Consider the following 24,211-nt stretch of genomic DNA (forward strand, 5'->3'; position numbering starts at 1 on the left):
GCCGTCCCCCAAGTGTGTGTAAAAATTTAAAGTGCTCCCCCTCTGGAATTGAAATGCGCCTCCTTTGGGCAAAATTAATTAAAAAAAACAAACAAATATATATATATATATATATATATATATATATATATATATATATATATATATATATATATATATATATATATATATAGAGAGAGAGAGAGAGAGAGAGAGAGAGAGAGAGAGAGAGAGAGAGAGAGAGAGAGAGAGAGAGAGAGAGACATACTGTACTAGCTTGAATTAAATAATAAAGATTAAAAAACAATTACAATAATTACAACTTAAAATATTTACAGTAAAATAGTGACATTTTTTTAATTAAACTATGACTTGTCAAAATTTTGCCAAGTAAAATTCCGATTATTATTATAATATTGCCAAAATGTTAAAGTTTTCTTATTAAATTGTGACTTTTGTCGGGTAAAATTACGACTCTTTTCATAACATTGCCAACATTTTAAGCTTTTCTTGTAAAATTGCGACTGTTATTGAGTAAAACTCCCACTTTTGTCATAATATTGCACAAATGTTCAGTTTTTCTTGTAAAACTTTGACTTGCGTTGAGTAAAATTACGACTTTTATTATAATACTGCCAAAATTCAAAGTTTTTCTTGTGAAATTGTGACCTTTTTCTTGTGAAATTCCATCTCATTTTTCACAACAAGCTGTTTTATATTTGCACAGTATGTATATATTATTAATGTCGTAAATACAAATCCTTATATATCTAGAAGGGGTGGTTCTAAAGAGGTAGGCATTTTTCAGAGGTCTCAAGAAGGTAACAAATACACGAATGTATGTGTGTGTGTGTGTGTGTGTGTGTGTGTGTGTGTGTGTGTGTGTGTGTGTGTGTGTGTGTGTGTGTGTGTGTGTGTGTGAGTGTGTGTGTGTGTGTGTGTGTGTGTGTGTGTGTGTGTGTGTGTGTGTGTGTGTGTGTGTGTGTATGTGTATGTGTACTAATTCTTGTATTTCTACCCTTCTTGAGACATCAACAAGGAAAAGTACCTTCCATATGAGGACGGGTGAACAAGATAGGACATAAGTCATGGTCCCAATACGGAAAACCATTGCATCTAATAGAGAATGTCTCATTTGCACCCCTGGTGGTGAAATCTATCAAAATTAGGGTGGTCCCAAAAAGGAGGGATTTTTCAAATTGACTGTGTGTCGGTTTTAAAAGTGCTCACCCTCTGGGCAACATATGAAATAACAAGTGTGTGTAAAAAATGTTAAGTGCTCCCCCTCTGGCCATCATATGTATTAACATGTGTGTGTAAGAAATTGAAATCCGCCCCCTTTGGCCAAAATGTATTAAAAAAAATAAATATGTATTTAGAGACATACTGTAATAACTTGAAGTAAATAATGAAGATTAAAAATCAATTACAAAAATTTCAATTTAAAATATTTACATTAAAAAAGTGACATTTTGTGAATAAAATTATGACTTTTGCCAAGTGAAATTCAGATTATTATTATAATATTGCCAAAATGTTAAAGTTTTCTTATAAAATTGTGACTTTTGTCGAGTAAAATTACGACGATTTTCATAAAATTGCAGACATTTTAAGCTTTTCTTGTAAAATGGCAACTGTTACTGAGTAAAATTTCAACTTTTATCATAATATTGCACAAATGTTCAGTTTTTCTTGTAAAACTACGACTTTTATTATAAGACCAAAATTCAAAGTTTTTCTTGTGAAATTGTGACCTTTTTCTTGTGAAATTCCAACTCATTTTTGACAAAAAGCTTTTATATATTTGCAGAGTATGCATATATAATTAATGTTGTAAATACACATCTTTATATGTTTAGAAGCGGTGGTCCTAAAAAGGTAGACATTTTTCCGAGGTCCCAAGAAGGCAACAAATACAAGAATGTGTGTGTGTGTGTGTGTGTGTGTGTGTGTGTGTGTGTGTGTGTGTGTGTGTGTGTGTGTGTGTGTGTGTGTGTGTGTGTGTGTGTGTGCGCGCGCGCGCGCAGGTGATGCCCAGTACACAGGGAAGCTGCAGTCCCTTTCAGGTGCTTTTGAAGTGATGACGCCTGTCTGTGCAGCCCGTAGCCATGACGACGTGTGCATGCATACAATGTACACGCACATACAAAGCGAGCAAAGGCCCAGGGATTGTGGCGTGTGGGAGGACGTGTGAGATGTTGCAAGATGCAGACGGACAGGTGAGTTGACGTGCAGGTACATGCCGACAAATGGCAGGCGAAGCATTCTGAAGCAATGATGTAGTGAGGCTTTTGGTAACCGTGGTAACTCAAATATTGTACTGTGTGCACACAGGCTCTGGCAGAAGAGAAGCAACATCTAAGTTTGGCAAACAATTTATTTTTCTTTGTTTTCAGTCTTCAAGGTAAATGTCTCTGCTTTTCTCTTTTGTTTTCTTATTGAATAGTCAACTAATTTCTTTATGTCATTATTATAATAGGAAAAAATATAAATAAATAATGGTTTTTTAACCATAGGCAAAGGTGACCTAAGGAAATATACAGTACCTTAACTCAGTGTTTTTCAACCACTGTGCCGCGGCACACAAGTGTGCCGTGAGATATTGTCTGGTGTGCTGTGGGAAACTATGCAACATTACCTAATTGGTCCCAAAAATATTTTTTGCAAATCAATAATTATAATCTGCAAATAATGTGCCGTTGCTTGGTGTCTGTGCTGTGTAAAACTCGGCAGGGTAACCACATACCACTCCGTGTCAGTAGGTGGCAGCAGGTAGTTAATTGCTTTGTAAAAGTCAGAATGTGTCGGGTGAGACGAGGATGGTGTGTTGTGATCCCAATATGCAGACCACAGCGGGAGGCATTGTGCAGGTAAAAAGGTATGTAATGCTTAAACCAAAAATGAACAAAAGGGAAGGGAAAAGGCAATGGCTATGCAAAGCGAAAGTAAAACTGAACTGGCTACAAAGTAAACAGAAACAGAATGCTGGACGACAGCAAAAACTTACGGCGTCCACAAAGTACATCCGTACATGACATGAAAATCAACAATGTCCACACACAGAAAGGATAGCAACAACGTAAATAGCCTTGATTGCTAAGACAAAGCAGGTGCGCGGAATAGCGCTCGAAGGAAGACATGAAACTGCTACAGGAAAACACCAACAAAACAGGAAGGGCCACCAAAATAACAGCGCAAGACAAGAACTAAAGCACTACACACAGGAAAACACCAACAAACTCAAAATAAGGCACGACCACCTGGTGGAGTTTCATTTTTTAACGTTTTCTGCTGGTGGTGTGCCTCCGGATTTTTTAATGAAAAAAATGTGCCTTGCTTCAAAAAAGGTTGAAAAACGCTGCCTTAACTCACAGAGTTCACTGTGACATTTGCTACGCCAACTAATTGTTTTGTTTGCAACTTAAAAAATGACAGCTTTTATCTCAAAACACTCTGACTGTACTATACTCCTATTCAGGGGTCCTTGGTCTATGCATGAGTTCCGTTCTCAGGACGGCGAAGTAAGTTGACTTATACCTAAATCACAACTTAATGAGCACCAAAGTCACTTAAAATGTACACAAAACACATGAAGGAAATATAAATATTACATCATTTAATCTGGCCCGCAAACACCTGGAAATGATATGTGTGAATAAAGTACTTAAATGCCTACTGAACCCCACTACTACCGACCACGCAGTCTGATAGTTTATATATCAATGATGAAATCTTAACATTGCAACACATGCCAATACGGCCGGGTTAACTTATACAGTGCAATTTTAAATTTCCCGCTAAACTTCCGGTTGAAAACGTCTATATATGATGACGTATGCGCGTGACGTCAATCGTTGAAACGGAAGTATTGGTACCCCATTGAATCCAATACAAAAAAGCTCTGTTTTCATCTCAAAATTCCACAGTATTCTGGACATCTGTGTTGGTGAATCTTTTGCAATTTGTTTAATGAACAATGAAGACTGCAAAGAAGAAAGTTTTAGGTGGGATTGGTGTATTAGCGGCTGACTGTAGCAACACAACCAGGAGGTTTTTGACTTGGATAGCAGACGCGCTAGCCGACGCTAGCCGCCGACCGCACGGATGATCGGGTGAAGTCTTTCGTCCTTCCGTCGATCGCTGGAACGCAGGTGAGCACGGGTGTTGATGAGCAGATGAGGGCTGGCTGGCGTAGGTGGAGCGCTAATGTTTTTATCATAGCTCTGTGAGGTCCCGTTGCTAAGTTAGCTTCAATGGCGTCGTTAGCAACAGTATTGTTAAGCTTTGCCAGGCTGAGAATTATTAACCGTGCAGTTACATGTCCATGGTTTGATAGTATTGTTGATCTTCTGTCGATCCTTCCAGTCAGGGATTTATTTATTTTGTTTCTATCTGCATTTGAGCCCGATGCTATCACGTTAGCTCAGTAGCTAAAGAGCTAACGTGAAAGAGATAAAAGTCACTGTGAATGTCCATTTCCGCGTTCTCGACTCTCATTTTCAAGAGGATATAGTATCCGAGATGGTTTAAAATACAAATCCGTGATCCACAATAGAAAAAGGAGAGTGTGGAATCCAATGAAGCCTTGTACCTAAGTTACGGTCAGAGCGAAAAAAGATACGTCCTCCACTGCACTGTAGTCCTTCACTCTCACTTTCCTCATCCACAAATCTTTCATCCTAGCTCAAATGAATGGGGTAATCGTCGCTTTCTCGGTCCGAATCTCTCTCGCTGCATTGTAAACAATGGGAAAATGTGAGGAGTCCTTCCTCCGGTGACGTCACGCAACTTCCGGTATAGGCAAGGCTTTTTTTTATCAGCGACCAAAAGTTGCGACCTTTATCGTCGTTGTTCTATACTAAATCCTTTCAGCAAAAATATGGCAATATCGCGAAATGATCAAGTATGACACATAGAATGGATCTTCTATCCCCGTTTAAATAAGAACATTTCATTTCAGTAGGCCTTTAAACTTTAATAGTTTCCCTTATGGCAACAAATATTACAGTATATTATCATACTTTCCTAACATGTTTTTGTCGAAAATTAATAAAAATACTTAACTTTACAGCGAACTAACCATCAAATTAATATAAATTACAACACATTTTACGTTGTTCTTTACAGCATATTACTGTAAATAAAAAATAAAAAACTACTACTGTTTTTTTGCGTTAAAATTCTGTTGACTGAGCTGTCAATTTTTGACTGTGAAATCTACGGTTGTTGTTTTTAGCGGTGTATTACTGTAAATGGAAAGACGGTACATTTGTTTTTACTGTAGAAAAACTGGCAGCTAAGTTGCCAACATTTTTTCCATCAACAATATAAATGTAAATTTAACACAAAATTTCTGGCAACTCAGCTACCAGCTTTTTCCGTAAAACTATGAATGTAAAGTTTTTACTGTAAAATCGACAGTCTACTTAAAACAATTGATATAATTAATAATGAAATCCAGGGGCAAATTCATACATTATTCACTGTTACAAGCGGCCCTCTGATGGCAGCAATAACTGTGATGTGGCCCTCATTGAAAACGAGTTTGGTCTAACACATGCATGTTTTGGGGGGGGATCGTGAGAAGAAGGACCTGGAGTAAACCCACATTAGTATTGGGAGAACATACAAACTCACACCATGATGCTCCAAAAGAGATTTGAACCCTTACTCTTCTGGAGGGTCATATGCGTTTAGTGGCCTTAAACAAGATGTTGTTTCTTGCCCCATTTCGGTCTTACTTGTGTAAGACTGACTGCAGCCTAGTGAGTACTGTAATACAGTCAGACCTTAATACGCCACATTGCACTTCTAAGTTTGAAAAGGTGACTATGGGTGTTCTTTCATGTCTAGAGGGCTCTCTTAATTTAAAAAGAAAACATATTTAGAAAGTTGTAAACATGTTTTTTTTAGGCTCTATCAATTAAAATATAGAATTCATGATTAAAAATAGAGGCCCAGAACCAATTAAAAGCGATAAATGAGACCTTACTGTATTGCTCTTGGCGACCAGAAGCAGAATGGTCTATGGTTTTGTGTGCATAAAAAACATAACCAACAAAAATGCAGTTCAAGTACATTTAGTAATAAATATTAAGAAATACAATTACGGTATAAACTTTTATTATTATTAAGTATAAATTAAGTAATGTACAAGTTGTTTGAATTATATTAATTAACAATAAATAGTCATGTATTAACAAGAAACAAAAAAAACCTACATCGACAACTAAAATTGACTTTATTCCAATTTGTTCAATAATATATTCCAAATAAAAGTTAAAAAAGAAAGGAAAGTGTTTTATATTTTCTATCACAGTAAATGCAAGTCCAAGATGGCTACAATATAAATGTTTTTAAAATACGGCTGTAAATCTGTCACAAAGACAGAATTCAAAGCAAGGCTAAATTAGCAATTATCTTTTTAGGCGTTTTGAATGGAGGCTGCTAAACCGAACTAAAGCTATTACAAAGGACATGTTGACTCACCGCTGAAAAATGTCTTTGTAGAAACAACGTATAATTGTAACCATGATGTATTTCAGTCCATCGAAGTAGAACAACAAACACCTGCAGAGCACGACGACCACGTAGATGATCATCTACTGAAGTTAAAGGATTGCTATAAACATGCACCCCTCCCCAAAGCCTGACACTCTTTTTTTTCTTTTTTTTTTAAACATTTGTTCATTTGTTTTCAGACATATCATTGAAAAAAGTTGTCAAACATATATCAAATGTGCTGTTTTTCCCACAACAAGTAAAACAAAAAATTATAATAAATAAAGTAAGAAAATACAGACAGAAGTCAACATAAAACCACAGACAGCTGCATTCCTGAATGGCTTTAGAGAGATATAGCGACGCACAAGCACACTAAAGACTCATCAACCACCCACATTTCAATTGTGACCCAATCAGGGTTCATTTTGAGATCATTTTCCTCCAAATATCTCAGAGAACCACACCACAATTCTTGAAACTTTGCAGAACAACTATTCAATGTCAGCCAAATCTTCTCCAGTTTAAGAAAATACATACCATCTGTATGGCTGAGGTGCTACCCAAGAAAGTCTGATTAGAGGATTCGATTCAATTCTTATGCCAGTGACCACAGACAAAAAAAGTGTTTGTCCAATAGCTGTTTAGGGATGGGCACAGTCAAAACATATGTATTAAATTAGCTGCCGCCTGTTTACACCGATCACATCACATCGATATGCCATCGTTTATCGTCGCTAATCGGACCTTGGTATAATAAGTGCAATGGATTAGTTTGCATTGAATAAAGCTGTCTGGCACAAATGGAATACATATGAACTCTACTCAAGACCTCTGTCCAACTATCCTCAGACAGACTCATACTCAAATTCCCCTCCCAAAGTTACTTAATTGAAGTCAAAGAGTCAGGGCGCAAAAGAAAAACACATCTAAAACTGTCCGGGAACCTAGGGAAAGTGTTGCGAACAAAACTGCGGATCTGTAGATTTCTAAAGAAATGTTGCTTAGGGAGTGGAAATATATTAGAAAGTTGCTGAAAATAGTCAAAAATGTTGTCAATGTATAAATCATTAATGTTCTTGATCCCCAGACTTGACCACCTTATAAAGGCACTATGTATCAGAGAGGGAGGGAAAGCATGATTAGCAGTGATGGGTGCAAGACTAGAAATAGTCTGTAAACCAAAATAGCGCTTAAACTGAACCCAAATCCTGAATGAGGCTTTTATGATTCGATTTTTCATTTTAAAAAAAAGGAGATGAGTGAACGAGAGAGTGAGCCAGATCTCTAAGAGAAAACAGTTTAGTTGATTTTGCCTCCATAACCAACCACAGCCAGGGAGGATCAAATGCTTCAAATTGCAGCTAATATTTAAGAATGTTTGTGGCCTGGTAATAAAATCTAAAGTTCGGTAGTGCTAATTCTGCCGACGATTTGTTTGAGTCATTTTATTCTAAATGAAGTCTATAATCTGACTATGTAATTTACTAAAAAAAGGACTGATGGAGAAAAAGTGGTATGCCTTGGAACAGACAGGAAAATCACATAAGTACATTTATTTCTAATAGAGTTGACATGGGCCACCAAAGATAAACTAAGTAAAGACCAGCATTCAAAGTCTCCCTGGATTTTGGACAACATTGGAAGAGAGTTGGCTTTATAAAGCTCTGCAAGCGTTTGCGTAACCTGGATACCCAAGTATGAGAAACTTTGCAAGGCAATTTTAAAGAGAAAATTGTGCAAAGGATGTTTCTTAGCAGCAGAGGTTATAGGAAATATTTTACTTGTACCCAAGTTCAATTTGTAACCAGACACATGACTAAAAGCTTGAAGAGTACTCGGGACTGGTACGGGGAGGTCCAAGACCTATAAGAGAAGGTTATCTGCGTAAGAGAGAGACTTCCACTTGCACACTGTGCCTACATATACTGTAACTGTAGTAAGCGGATTGGCATGAAGTGCTATTGACAGAGGCTCAATGGCAAGAACAAAAAGCAATGGGCTGAGAGGACAGCCCTGCCGCGTAGAACGATAGAGAAAAAAGTATTGGGATTATTATTTGTCCTGGTTGAGGCCACCGGGGATGAATAGAGAAGCTTGACCCACAAAATACAACTATTACAGAAGCTGTATTTCTCCAGGAAATAGAATAGATAGTTCCACTCCACCTTGTCAAAACCCCTTTCTGCATCCAGTGATATCAGTGCCTTTTGGGTGTAGGAAGCAGGCACATTGTAAAATACATTGAAAAGACGTCGAAGATTGGAAAAGGGGTGCCTATTCGGAATGAACCTGGTTTGATATGCATTAAGAATAGAAGGATAAATAGTGTCAAGACGTAAAGCTAGCAGTTTAGGCAGTAAATTAAAGGCCTACTGAAACCCACTACTACCGACCACGCAGTCTGATAGTTTATATATCAATGATGAAATCTTAACATTGAAACACATGCCAATACGGCCGGGTTAACTTAGAAAGTGCAATTTTGAATTTCCCGCTAAACTTCCGGTTGAAAACTCCTTTGGATGATGACGTATGCGCGTGACGTAGCCAGTGAAACAGAGGTATGGATAACCCATTGAAGCCAATACAAATTAGCTCTGTTTTCATCTCATTATTCCACAGTATTCTGGACATCTGTGTTGGTGAATCTGTTGCAATTTGTTCATTGCATTAAATGGTAAATGGTTGTACTTGTATAGCGCTTTTCTACCCCTTTTTAAGGAGCCCAAAGCGCTTTGACAGTATTTCCAAATTCACCCATTCACACACACATTCACACACTGATGGCGGGAGCTGCCATGCAAGGCGCTAACCAGGACCCATCAGGAGCAAGGGTGAAGTGTCTTGCCCAAGGACACAACGGACGTGACTAGGATGGTAGAAGGTGGGGATTGAACCAGTAACCCTCAGATTGCTGGCTCGGCCACTCTCCCAACTTCGCCACGCCGTCCCCGGCATTATGGAGAAAGAAGCTGAGCAAGCAAAGAAGAAAGTTGTCGGTGAGAAGTGGAGTATTTTGCGAGGGAAGTCAGCAACACAACACAGCCGGTGTTTCATTGTATACATTCCCGAAAGATGCAGTCAAGATCGAAGAACTCGGACAACAGAGACTCTTACCAGGAGGACTTTGACTTCGATACACAGACGCCTGTAGAGAACTGGGACAACACAGACTCTTACCAGGATTACTTTGATTTGGATACACAGACGCAGACGCGGTACCGTGAGTACGCAGCTGCGCTTCCAAACATTTTTTCGCTTGCCCGTACGTGCGTGTCACATACGTAACTTTGGTTAAACATATAAGCTTTATGAACCTTGGGTTAGGTGAACGGTCCTTTGGGCTGAGTGATTGTGTGTGTTGTGCAGGTGTTTGAATTGTATTGGCGGGTTATATGGACGGGAGCTAGTAGCTAGGAGCTAGGAGATAGCATAACAAACACCTAGGTGTTTTTATGCGGGATTAATTTGTGGCATATTAAATATAAGCCTGGTTGTGTTGTGGCTAATAGAGTATATATATGTCTTGTGTTTATTTACTGTTGTAGTCATTCCCAGCTGAATATCAGGTCACCCCCGGCTCTCACAGCATCTTCCCTATTTGAATCGCTTCCACTCCCCACTAGTCCTTCGCTTGCACTTTCCTCATCCACAAATCTTTCATCCTCGCTCAAATTAATGGGGAAATCGTCGCTTTCTCGGTCCGAATCGCTCTCAATTCTGGCCGCCATCACTGTAAACAATAGGGAACTTTGCGGAAATGTTCAACTGACTACGTCACGCTACTTCCGGTAGGGGCAAGGCTTTTTTTTGTCAGATACCAAAAGTTGCGTTCTTTATCGTCGTTGTTCTCTACTAAATCCTTTCAGCAAAAATATGGCAATATCGCGAAATGATCAAGTATGACACATAGAATAGATCTGCTATCCCCGTTTAAATAAAAAAAATTAATTTCAGTAGGCCTTTAAAATCCACAATTAATAGGCTAATAGGATGATACGAGGTGCACAAAGTGCGAGCTTTGTCTTTTATTAAGAGGAGAGAAATCTACGCTTGGTGAAGCGTTCGTGGGAGGGGTCCAGATTTAAATGATTAATTGTACATATTCACTGATAAAGGTGCAAGCTTATGCCAAAACATGGCATATTGACTGATGAACTGATTATTTAAAAAGTCATCCAGCTCAGGGGTAGAACATTGAGCAGAAGAGTTTAGAAATGTATACAAATATTTAAATACCGGTATATTATTTATCTTGAGGTCATAAGTAGTTACGCCTGAATCAGTTTGAATCTGCGTACTATGAAGGGATGCCAATATCTTAATGCGTTAATAATTTTGCTGGCCTTATCGCCATGTTCAAAGTACTGAGATCTTGAGCGGAGCTGACTCCCGAGAGAGAACTGATTCAGCTTTATTGAGAGTCCTCTATATTTGGGTGCCAACAAACCCCACCCACCTCCTTCATATGGATCCAATGCGTAATGTTTCTATTGATCATGTGTCTCTTCAAAGCACACTACGTCCAATTGAGTGTGAACAGAGTCGTGCAGTTAGCAGTACTCTTGTTTATATGCTGACTTTTCAGAAACACAGGGAATTACTGCCATTATTCCTCTCTTTGGGTGACAGATGGTTCATGTTTTAATGGATGTTCCTGGTGATCCTCTGTCTGGAAAATAATGGAGGCATAACAGCATGTCACCCTGTGCTGACTGATGGACTATTTTTAATACGATGCATTGTTTGTTAGTACCAACCATATAAAAAAAAAACCCAGTGGTGTTTTATATGACAAAACAGGGTTACATACATTGTTATTGTCTCTGTTTTTTCTCTACTTTGAAGGATGCTTATATGGACCAAAATGTGTCTTAGTAATAATTTTGGGACTAAATACACAGACATTTGGATTCAAGATTGAGTTAACAGTTAGTAGTTTCTGTCTAAATAATAGGACTTTAGGGGGGAAAGTGTGCAAGATAATGTGCTTCTTCAGTAAAGTGTTATGTGAGCATCAGGAACACATTACTCAAATGTACGATATGCCTAGTGGCTCCCTGGACCTCTTTCAGAGATGTGTGAAAATGGAAAAAGATGAAGAAAAAAATATATTTTTTATTTTAATATATTTTCTGTAGGAGAACAAACATGACACAAACCTTCCGAATTGTTAGAAATCCCACTGTTTACATTAAACATGCTTCACTGATGAGAGTATTTGGCAAGCACTACTAATCCTACTAATTTCAGCGATCTTTGAACTCATTGTAGTTTGTTTACATGTACAACTTTCTCCGATGCTGCCACAGAAAGACGTGTTTTATGCCACTGCTTCTTTGTCTCATTCTGTCCACCAAACATTTTATGCTGTGCGTGAATGCACACAAGTGAGCTTTGTTGATATTATTGATTTGCTGGGGTGCTTATCAGGTAAAATTGGTCAATCCGTGACTGCAAGCTAATCGATGCTAACATGCTATTTAGGCCATCTGTATGTACATATTGCATCATTATGCCTAGTTTGTAGGTATATTTGACCTCATTTAATTTCCTTATGTCCTCTGTCTATTTAATTTATATTTGCATGTCTCATGACACATTATCTGTATGTAATATTGGCTGCATTTCTCATAGTTGTTTGTGCGCCATGTTGTTCCAGACCACAGCAAATGTTACCCAGCTTGCAAAGATTGTAACAAATCCGTTAGAAGAAGACAGCCTGCCGTTTCCTTAAACTTGGACACACACGTCTATACCTTTGGCTATTCTGAGCCAGTAATTTCCAGAAGTTATCTCATCCTGTGAGAAGCCTCCATTTTACTAATGATTTCCAATGATGCAAAAATGCGTAGAATAAAAATTAAAATACAACATTTCTAGTAAGCTAATATAGACACTTACATAATGTGTTGCCTTCATTATAAAACGTATATAAGGCTTTTAATTTTTTGCGACTCCAGACAGAATTTTTTTTGTTGTATTTTTGGTCCAATACGGCTCTTTCAACATTTTGGGTTGCCGACACCTGGCCTAGCAGAATAACTGCTTACAATATGGGTGCACAATGTAAGATTAAAGGATGAGGGCCCATTTTGGTATTTTATAAGTACCGTAATTTCCGGATTATAAGGTGCACCTGACTATAAGCCGCACCAGCTAAATTTAGGGGAAAATACAGATTGCTCCATATATAAGCCGCACCCGACTATAAGCCGCAGGCGTTTTGATGTGTAATTACCGTAGTATATAGGGGTTCCTGCTACCACGGAGGGGATTGTCGGGACAGAGATGACTGTTTGGGAACGCAAAGCGTCCCATTTATTAACAATACATTTTTCAATCATTCAATCAAACTTTCACATCACATCCAGATCGATTGCCTTTAACTTAAAAGCAGCATCATATGCACTTCTCCGTTTGTTTTCCATATTGAGGGTGTTTGCATGAACACTTCCTTCGCGCAAACTGTCGCTGACGCTCTCCTACTCTTTGTTTTGCTCTCGTTACCTGGCGCCAGATGTCTGCCTCGGTCCCGCGCATCCTCGGTAGTGCGCGCCCCTGGTTACCGTAAGCCGTAGAAAAGCCGCACCGTTGTATAAGCCGCAGGGACCAGAACGAGGGGAAAAAGTAGCGGCTTATAGTCCGGAAATTACGGTAATAAAAAAGCTTTGAAAGACATTGCAATATGTATTTCAAAAGTAGGGCTGTGAAATTTAACGAGTTTAGTCACAAAAATGTACCGCATTACTCAACGCAGATTGGTCAGCCAATTTATTTGACCGCACATCCTCTTACTTTAACTGCGGATGGTTAACTGAAAGGCAGAGGGTTGCTACAGTATACGGTCGGTTATCAGTTCAATGAGAAGACTCCAACTGTTGTGCTCTTTGACAAATTTTTATTTAAAATAAACCTAATGGGGTTTAAGCTTAAACTGTTACCAACTTTTAAGCAAATAAATGAAGTACATTCAATTCAAACTTTATAACATTAGAAAATGTTGCTGGATTACATTCTGACAACAAAATTGCATTTGTGTACAAATATTACCGTATTTTCCAGACCATAGGGCGCACTGGATTATAAGGCGCACTGCAGATGATTGGTCTATTTTTTATCTCTTTTCATATATATATATAAGGCTTTTTTCGATTATAGGGTGCATTAAAGGAGTCATATTATTATTATTTTTTCCTAAATGTAAAACACTTCCTTGTGGTCTACATAACATGTAATGGTGGTTCTTTGGTCAAAATGTTGCATAGATGATGTTTTACAGATCATCTTCAAGCCGCTTTCTGACAGTCGCTTCCGGATGCGCCGTTTTGTGGGCGGTCTTATTTACGTGGCTCACCTTCGGCAGCGTCTTCTCGCCGTCATCTTTGTTGTAGCGGTGTAGCGTGCAAGGACGGGAGTGGAAGAAGTGTCAAAAGATTGAGCTAACTGCTTTAATGACACTCAGATTTTACTTAAATCAATAACGGAGCAGCATCTCCTTATCCGGAAACAACAACACAGGAAATGTGTCCCGTGAAAAACCGTCCAACCGGAACTCTAATAACTAAAGTCCTTGGGTGAATAATGTAAACTCACTACACCGGCATGTTTTAGCGCTTTCATGGCAAATTTACTGACAGATATAAGTAAGAACTTTACACTACTTCATATTAGAAATGGCAACAGCGGAGGATGAATGTCACATAACAAGAAAATAGTGAAAAAGAAGAAGCTTATCGACTACGGAGTCATCACGGACTACAAAGGTGGAGGCGCGCAATTTTTCAGGATTTATGCAGATCCCAAATACAGATCAGCAGGTACCAGAAGGTAAGAAACGTTGCTTTTGCATAATATTGCAAAACAAATCGCCAGATAATAGGTCTTACCTTATACACACACCATAATAATACTCGTATGTTGAAGCACATCAAACGGTGCAGCCTACACTTATCTCTTATGTTTGACTGCCATCTACTGGTCACACTTATCATTACACCATGTACCACATAAAATTGCTTCGAGGTGGGTAAGCTCAACCAAACTTATTCCTTACATTAGGCACACCGGGTTATAAGGCGCACTGTCGAGTTTTGAGAAGAAAAAAAAGATTTTAAGTGCGCCTTATAGTCCGGAAAATACGGTAGTCTTTTTTTTAAAAGTAAATTTACATTATGGTGATTTACTTTAATTGATTACGATTAATCATGATTTAAAAGTGTTCCTAATCTGATTAATAGAATGACTTACTTGACAGCACTAGTTAAAAGACAAAATCAACGTCAGCTTTGTGTTAACAGTGACAAATGGAATAATTGCTAGCGTTATTAGTAGGGGTCCGTCCATCCATCCATCCATTTTCTACCGCTTATTCCCTTCGGGGTCGCGGGGGGCTCTGGAGCCTATCCCAGCTACAATCGGGTGGAAGGCGGGGTACACCCTGGACAAGTCGCCACCTCATCGCAGGGCAACACAGATAGACAGACAACATTCACACTCACATTCACACACTAGGGCCAATTTAGTGTTGCCAATCAACCTATCCCCAGATGCATGTCTTTGGAGGTGGGAGGAAGCCGGAGTACCCGGAGGGAACCCACGCAGTCACAGGGAGAACATGCAAACTCCACACAGAAAGATCCCGAGCCCGGGATTGAACCCAGGACTACTCAGGACCTTCGTATTGTGAGGCAGATGCACTAACCCTTCTGTGCTGAAGAAAATCGATTCACATCTGAATTGTGATTATTAGATTATTATTTTGAATTGATCCAATATTTTCAATAATCCATTCTTTGCAATACGTTTTTTTAAGCAATCTCTCTTTGTCAATGTTTTGTCCAGTACGCTGCTAAAATTAGCAAGCGATATATCCTTAGATGTCAATGATGTTTATGCATGAAAAACAAATAAATACGGTCAGCTGTGTTTTCGCTGCAGGTAAATGTTTGGGCGTACTTTGAATTTTACAATTTTCCGAACAATTTTTCAGAGCTGGCTGTCTAAACCAGTGGATCACATAGCATTAAAAAACAGATGCCAGTTTTCCATACTCACTAAGATGTTTCCTTCAGATAGTTTATTCAATTATTCAAGTAATCGGATACAACACGCTTTACAGTGTATTTTGAGAAAATAGTTGGAATAAACAAATCTGTTTGCCATAACTTCCATTCTTTTAATAAATGTACATCATCAAATTGCAGTTTTAGCATGTATGCGTTAAGATATATATAAAAAAAACCCTGTATTGTCACACAGATAACGGAAACACAGACCATCGCTCTTATATGCGCTTAATTGTCCACATAGTTAAAGTTGCGGGTCCCCCATGTGGTCTGGATTTGATAAATGTTTATTTGTTACTCTCATTACATGATTAATCAAACCAACATAATTAAAATACAAGCTTTTTTCTATTGAAGTGTGGATTAATTGCCTTACACTTAATTGACACACACAGCAATCAAGAAGGGTCTTGTAAGGTGACCATTAATATGATGCAAGCTCACTTATTATTGTCAATATTTTTACTTTTTCTGACTACATTATGTGTCATTGTTTTTTCCATTTACTACTAATTTAAAGGTTTGTTGTTTTTTTAGGTTTATTTTCAGATCGTGTTACAGACCCATGAAAAAATAAGCTGTGAGCCCAAATAAGGATCATTATTGCTTACAAGGTAAGGTACTGGTGCCAAGCTACAACCCTTTAAACCAGGGGTGTCAAACTCATTTTAGCTCATCTGTGCACACGCGGGCCGGACTATTAAAATCATGGCAATAAAACTAAAAAATAAAGACAACTTCAGATTGTTTTCTTTGTCTTACTTTGGCCAAAAATAGAACAAACACATTCGGAAAATATTCCAATAAAAATATACTGGCAGCGGTAAAGTTTAGATCCATGAAGGAAAGAAGAAAGTGAATGAATGTTTATAACTGAATAAATTTACATATGCATAAAAATGTGTTTTCTTTTGTATACTTTTTTAATGAATTAAGTAACGTTTATGACAACCTTTTTCCAAAACACAATATAGAATGTGAGATATAACAGGATAATGCGTACATTTATAATTTGTTTTCAAAAACAGTTACCAAAAAGTGAGACCCCAAAAATTTACTGTGGGACCCCATTTTTATGACTTGATGGGGTCCTTGGGACCCCATTTTGAAAGTTCCTAGCGCCAACACTGATGGAGTATTGGTGCGTGCAAAACAGCAGCAGGCGGCTGTGGCCTGCGGGCCGGTTTTAATACTAATCAAATATAATCCCGGGGGCCATTGATAATAGATGAGTTAATTAATTCCCGCGGGCCAGACTTTGACACCCCTGCTTTAAAACTGTGCTGGTGCTTAAACAGTGCATTCAAATGAATAAAAATAAACAAACAAATGATGTTAGAATGTCTTTTTAATGGAATATTGTGGCATGCAAGTGGAACAGAATGTTAATTCAAATAGTTCAATAATATAAAAAAAAACAATATGATAAACAAAAACAAATGGTCTTAATCATCACAGAAAAACCAACAACAATACAGAAAACAGAGAATGGGCAAATAAGGACTGTCTTGTATTGTATTGTTGAATTCCATGCTTTGTGAACGCACCTTGCTCACCCTGGTCATGATTGGATGGATAATGAAGAAGTGTTGTGTTGCTGTTGTGAATAGCGAGCTGTGTTGGACCCGAGGACTACTGTTGGCGCGTTAAGGTCACCTTTAAGCTCTTGTTGCAGGGGGCTCAGTCTGCATTTATTCAGCACCAATATGAAGCATCTTACCCATCCATTTATTTTATATGTCATCACTATGGCCACAGGTGAGCTGGAGTCTATCCCAGCTGACTTTGGGCAAGAGGTGGGGCACACCCAGCCTATCAAAAGGTATATATCTCTTCTGGAGTGCCAACATCCTCTGCAGTGGACATTTGTGCTTTGCACAGAAGCAATTGTAACTCAGACAAAGGGAACTGGACAAAAACAAATATCCAGTGCTTAGGACACTGGTTCTAAGCAGGATGTAGGAAAACAACCATTCAAATTCACACCTATGGACAATGTATTCAACTACCGTATTTTCCAGATTATAAGGCGCACTTAAAATGTTTTTTTTTCCTCAAAACTCGACAGTGTGCCTTGTAACCCGGTGTGCCTAATGTAAGGAATACGTTTTGATTGAGCTTACCCACCTCGAAGCAATTTTATTTGGTACATAGTGTAATGATAAGTGTGACCAGTAGATGGCAGTCAAACATAAGAGATAAGTGTAGGCTGCACTATGATGGCAATATTTCTCAAGTAAACAACATCAAGATTGTATATGTTCCACTGAAAATAAAGAACATCACACACGGCGCTCAAAAATCTAACATGTTTTAGTACGACTTTGGTAAACTATGAAGCCGCACCGCTTGAAGGATTGTTGGCGCGTTAAACATACAAGTATTATTATGGTGTGTGTATAAGGTAAGACATTTGGCATTTTGTTTCGCAATATTAATCAAAAGCAACTTTTCTTACCTTCTGGTACCTGCTGATCTGTATTTGGGATCTGTATAAGTCCAGAAAAATTGCGCGCGTTCGCGCCGACACCGTAGTCAATGAGCTTCTTTTTTTTTCTCTTATCTTCTTTTTATGTGACATTCATCCTCCGCTGTTGCCATTTCTAACATAAAGTAGTGTAAAGCTCTTACTTATATCTGTCAGTAAACTCGCCATGAAAGCGCTAAAACCTACAGGTGTAGTGAGTTTACATTATTCACCCAAGTAACTTTAGTTATTAAAGTTCCTGTGTTGTTGTGTCTGGATGAGGGGATGCTGCTCCGTTATTGATTTAAGGAAAGTCTGAATGTCATTAAAACAGTTAGCTCCATCTTTTGACACTTATTCCACTCCCGTCCTTGCACGCTGCACCAGTACAATAAATATGTTTATTGAGAAGACCCTGCCGTCAATAAGACCGCCCACAAAACGGCGTATCCGGAAGCGACTGTCAGAAAGCGGCTTGAAGATGATCTGTAAAACATTAATCAATGCAACATTTTCACCAAAGAACCACCATTACATGTTATGTAGACCACAATGAAGTGTTTTCCATTTAGAAAAAAAATTATAATAATATGACTCCTTTAATGCGCCCTATAATCCGGTGTGCCTAATATATGAAAAAAGATCAAAAATAGACCATTCATCGGTAGTGCGCCTTATAATCCGGTGCACCTTATGGTCCGGAAAATACGGTAAATTGTTTTGGTGGCCACATTTCCAGAAAGCTAAGGACCGCGGGATCCAACTTCTCCTTTCACAATTGGTCTTTTATTTTTTATATTCCGGAGAACCAGCATCCCCCACAATAGATAATTGATTAAGTAACACTGTTTTTAAGGACCTTCTGCAAAAATGTGAGCCTCTTACATTTTGTTTCAACTGAACTCACGGGCCACCAGTTGAATAGTCCAAACGATGAAAAAGAGAGGACCTAAAATAGAACCTTGAGGAACACCACTAGTATAACTAAAGAAGTTGAACAAATGACTACTGACTGCATCTGAAGTAAACAAGCTACGGCAAAACCTTTGTTCCATACATAACATTACGAAAACATTTGGGACCGATAAAAAGAAGAAGACTTAAAGAGGTGCCTTGAGGAACGCCTCAGTTATGTAAAATAACAAGTTTGGACCCCAGTCATCTATGGTTGATTGTAAGTTTAAAAAGTCAATGCAAAGATGTTGCACTTTTGTGTTTTTAGGAAATATGCTGCAAAAATGTTTGTCTCCCAAGTTTTAAACACAACCCGGATTTGGCTCCCGGGCCGCCAGTTAAATAGCCCTGATAAAGAGAGTCCAATAAGCCAAGCATGCATGTTTTGGGGAAGCAGGAGGAAGCCTTAGCACATGACTGAGGAGAACACACACTCCACGCAAAGATATTTCAACGGAGATTCGATTTCCTGACTTTGAGGCAGACAGGCTAACCCAGAGGTGTCAAACTCATTTTAGCTCAGGGGTCACATGGAGGAAAATCTATTCCCAACTGGGCCGGACTGGTAAAATCATGGCATGATAACCTAAAAATAAAAACAACATCAAATTGCTTTCTTTGTTTAAAAAAAGACCAAGTATATTATCAAAATGTACAACTCATAATGTTTTTTTTATACTTAGATGATAGTATTCTATCTTCATTTGTCGTAAAAATAAATGACGTGGTAAGGATCATCAGTCAAATAGGTGGAATTGAGTCTGGCACAGTTTTAAAATGCTCTCATTGGTGTACATTTTTTTTATCTATCAGAAGATACAATTAATTATACAGAAATCAAATTACAGGATGTTATTGATGTAATTTACTCATTTTCCTTAACTGATGTACTAACATCATGTGGTTTTGTTCTGTACATATGTAGCCTCATTTACAACAAAACTTGTGATTTTGGACTCATTTTGATAATCAAACATGAAGTTAGAAGAGGATACTTTTTATTTCAGCATATTAATGTGCGTCGAGATAATGTGTCCCCAGTTATAAGTACAACACAAAGTGTACCGATTATCAAAAGCATTTATCTGGGTAGAAATGTCACAGATTGCATTAGTAACAACATTTTCGACAATCAACGCATGAACGTAACAATCCACATGTTTTATAATTACTATCCCTAATAAGCAGCATAAGTACTGTGGGAAGTGCTCAGAGAGTATGTGGTGTCGGACTGTCTGATTGTGGCGGTCTGCTCCCTGTATGATCAGTGTCAGAGCTTGGTCCGCATTTCCGGCAGTAAGTTGGACCCGTTTCCAGTGAGGGTTGGACTGCGCCAAGGCTGCCCTTTTCACCGATTCTGTTCATAACTTTTAGGGACAGAATTTCTAGGCGCAGTCAGGGAGTTTAGGGGATCTGGTTTGGTGGCTGCAGGATTAGGTCTCTGCAGTTTGCAGATGATGTGGTCCTGATGGCTTCATCTGGCCAGGATCTTCAGCTCTCACTGGATCAGTTCGCAGCCGAGTGTGAAGCGAATGGGATGGGAATCAGCACCTCCGGGTCCGAGTCCATGGTTCTCGCCCGGAAAAAGGTGGAGTGCCATTTCCGGGTTGGGGAGGTGATCTTGCCCCAAGTGGAGTAGTTCAAGTACCTTGGAGTCTTGTTCACGAGTGAGGGAAGAGTGGATCGTGAGATTGACAGGCGGATCGGTGCGGCGTCTTCAGTAATGCGGACGCTGTATCGATCCGTTGTGGTGAAAAAGGAATTTACCGGTCGTCAATTTATCATCCTCACCTATGGTCATGAGCTTTGGGTTATGACCGAAAGGACAAGATCACGGGTACAAGCGGCCGAAATGAGTTTCCCCCGCCGGGTGGCGGGGCTCTCCCTTAGAGATAGGGTGAGAAGCTCTGTCATCCGGGAGGAGTTTGAAGTAAAGCCCCCGCTCCTCCACATCGAGAGGAGCCAGATGAAGTGGTTCGGGCATCTGGTCAGGATGCCACCCGAACGCCTCCCTCGAGAGGTGTTTCGGGCACGTCCGACCGGTAGGAAGCCACGGGGAAGACCCAGGACACGTTGAGAAGACTATGTCTCCCGGCTGGCCTGGGAACGCCTCGGGATCCCCCGTGAGGAGCTGGACGAAGGGGCTGGGGAGAGGGAAGTCTGGGATTCTCTGCTTAGGCTGCTGCCCCCCGCGACCCGACTTTGGATAAGCGGAAGAAGATGGATGGATGGATGGATGGAGTACGTAGTGTCCAAACATGGAAGTGTTGTCGCTGTCTTAACACGCCTCCTCCGAAGTCATGTGCGCTCTCACCCAGGGGATACAAAGAATTGCTATTGTGACATTCATTGGACACATTTAGAACAACAGTTTCTTTCATCCAAAATATTAAGCTCATATTTATACTTGGAAAACTCATCTCGCGGGCTGGATAAAACCTGTTCCCGTATGTTTGACATCCCTGGGCTAACCACTATTCCACCGTGACCATGTCTATGGTTTCAGAAATAAAAAAACAGTAAAAAAAAATATCCAGGTACGGCAGTGTTTCCTGTTTCACGCTGACTCAAACCTGACTATCAAGTGTGCTGCTGAAGTGCTTATATAGCAGAGATCGGCTAAGAGGAAGCCCTCGCTGAAAGTGATGATGGAACGGAAACATGAGATTGAGTCATGGACTGTCTGGTTGACCTCTTCCCGATGAGGCGGACATCATCAATGCAAACATGGCTGACCTTAAAGTTGAAAGATAATCAATTGCCTTCGTTGTTCATTCAAGGAGAAACCTCACCCGCGTCACATGTAAACAATTCGGTCGGAGCTGATGAATAATTCAGAGATGCTGCATTGCAAATTGACGCTTATTCCGATGGCGCTAAATCTGGATCGGCGGTGACGACGTAGGTGACACGGCTTTCGACGCAGGGATAAGTCATTCATACGGAGACAAAAGACCATTCATATCACAGACGCGGCTACGGCGAGATGGAGCAACCACACAGAGCAGGGCTGGATGGATTCCTAATGAATCAGCCATGGAGGTGGACTGTTGCATCTCGATGGTAGTACACACACACACACACACACACACGCACACACACATACACCCACCCACTCACACACACACACACACATAGATATATGAATGAGAGAATCCAAGACTGATAAGAAGCCAACCTGTTGTTTATGCGGAGGCTACATCATGGAGGAGAGCAGAGCCGCCTCAGGAAATCACAGTGTGTCATTGTGCTGTTGGTATTCACCTCATGTCGCACAACCACACGGGGGGAGGAGAGGGAGGGCCGGAACACTCATCCCAAGCCTTAAGTCTGGTTGGGATAAGTCCACTTACCTGACTGAGCCTGTCTTCAAACGGCCATCTGGCACTCTTCTCCCCCCTTGAGCCGAAGAGCAGTCGCCAAACACCGATCCCTCTACCGCTCCCGCTAAAGATGGAGCGTGCTCACATGCGACGAAGAGGAAGAGGAGCGAGGGGTCGGCACGGACTGAAAGGGACCGACGTGTTGGTGGGTGTTTGCGTCTGGGAAAGACAGGCGAAGTCGGACGGCTTCCCTTTTGTTTGTATCCTGGAGGAGAGCGGGATCCATAGGCGGCCGCTTCATCTAGGTGTATGCAGCAAGAGGCTGTGCGGTCGCCTTGGCAACAGAGCGAGGAGAAGTGAGCGAGCGAGTTGGCAGGGGAGAGAGAGTGTGAGAGAGGGGAAGTGCATTCATCATAATGGAAGGAGATACATCTTCCACATAACCTGCTTCGTAGTTTTGTCCCGATACCAATATTTTGGTACCGGTACCAAAATTATTTCGATACTTTTCGATACTTTTCTAAATAAAGGGGACCACAAAAAATTGCGTTATTGGCTTTATTTTAACAAAATCGGTAACACTTTGGTATGGGGAACATATGCACCATTAATTAGTTGCTTATTAACATGCAAATTAGTAACATATTGGCTCTTAATTAGTCATTATTAAGTACTTATTAATGCCTTATTCTTATTATACAACCAGTAAGCCATTAACTAAGAGTCTTCTCTCAATAACCTCAGAATTATTGCTTATTAGTAACCCTAACCCTAACCCCAACCCCAACCCTAACCCTAACCCTTATATGTTCCCCAAGTGTCCAAATAGTGTTACCAAGTTAAAACTTTATTATGGGGAACATATTCACCATTAATTAGTTACTTATTAACATAATATGTTCCCCATACTAAAGTGTAACCAAAAAACCTTAGGGTACATGAAACATATGTTTCTTATTGCAAGTTTGTCCTTAAATAGAATAGTGAACATACAAGACAACTTGTCTTTTATTAGTTAGTAAGCAAACAAAGGCTCCTAAACAGTCTGCTGACGTATGCAGTAACATATTGTGTCATTTTCCATTCTATTATTTGGTCAAAATTATTAAGGACAAGTGGTAGAAAATGAATTATTAAAGGCCTACTGAAACCCACTACTACCGACCACGCAGTCTGATAGTTTATATATCAATGATGAAATCTTAACATTGCAACACATGCCAATACGGCCGGGTTAACTTATAAAGTGCAATTTTAAATTTCCCGGGGAACTTCCGGTTCAAAACGCCTCTGAGGATGATGTATGCGCGTGACGTAGCCAGTAGAACACAGGTATGGCTTCCACATTGAAGCCAATACGAAATAGCTGTTTTCATCTCATTCTGGATGTATTCTGGACATCTGTGTTGGTGAATCTGTTGCAATTTGTTCATTGCATTATGGAGAAAGAAGCTCAGCAAGCAAAGAAGAAAGTCGGTGCAAAGCGGAGTATTTTGCGAGGGAAGTCAGCAACACAACACAGTCGGTGTTTCATTGTTTACATTCCCGAAAGATGCAGTCAAGATCGAAGAACTCGGACAACAGAGACTCTTACCAGGAGGACTTTGACTTCGTTAACAGACGCAGACGCGATACCGTGAGTACGCTTCCAAACATTTGATCGCTTGCTATAACTAGCTCGAGCTAGTAGCTAGTAGCTAGGAGCTAGGAGCTAGCATAACACCTAGGTGTTTGTTATGCGGGATTAATTTGTGGCATATTAAATATAAGCCTGGTTGTGTTGTGGCTAATAGAGTATATATATGTCTTGTGTTTATTTACTGTTGTAGTCATTCCCAGCTGAATATCAGGTCCCATGCACCCGCGCGCTTCCAAACATTTGATTGCTTGCCCGTACGTGCGTGTCATGTACGTAA

The 24,211-nt window shown here is 39.7% G+C and overlaps 1 protein-coding gene across 2 annotated transcripts in view; it reads right to left on the reverse strand.

Moving 5' to 3' along the window:
• The window catches only part of LOC133641513 (tyrosine-protein phosphatase non-receptor type 5-like), a 48,454-nt gene extending 25,825 nt beyond the window's left edge, over positions 1 to 22,629 (reverse strand). The window contains exon 1 of one of the 2 annotated variants that reach the window (XM_062035294.1): positions 22,326 to 22,629. The gene's annotated coding sequence lies outside the window, so the exon portion shown is untranslated. Of the gene's footprint in view, positions 1 to 22,150; positions 22,195 to 22,325 lie in introns of those variants that run through there. The other variant, XM_062035295.1, reaches the window with a different exon arrangement.
• Positions 22,630 to 24,211: the final 1,582 nt, after the last annotated feature.

Source organism: Entelurus aequoreus, linkage group LG24 (genome assembly GCF_033978785.1).
Source record: "Entelurus aequoreus isolate RoL-2023_Sb linkage group LG24, RoL_Eaeq_v1.1, whole genome shotgun sequence".
Lineage (NCBI taxonomy): Eukaryota > Metazoa > Chordata > Actinopteri > Syngnathiformes > Syngnathidae > Entelurus > Entelurus aequoreus.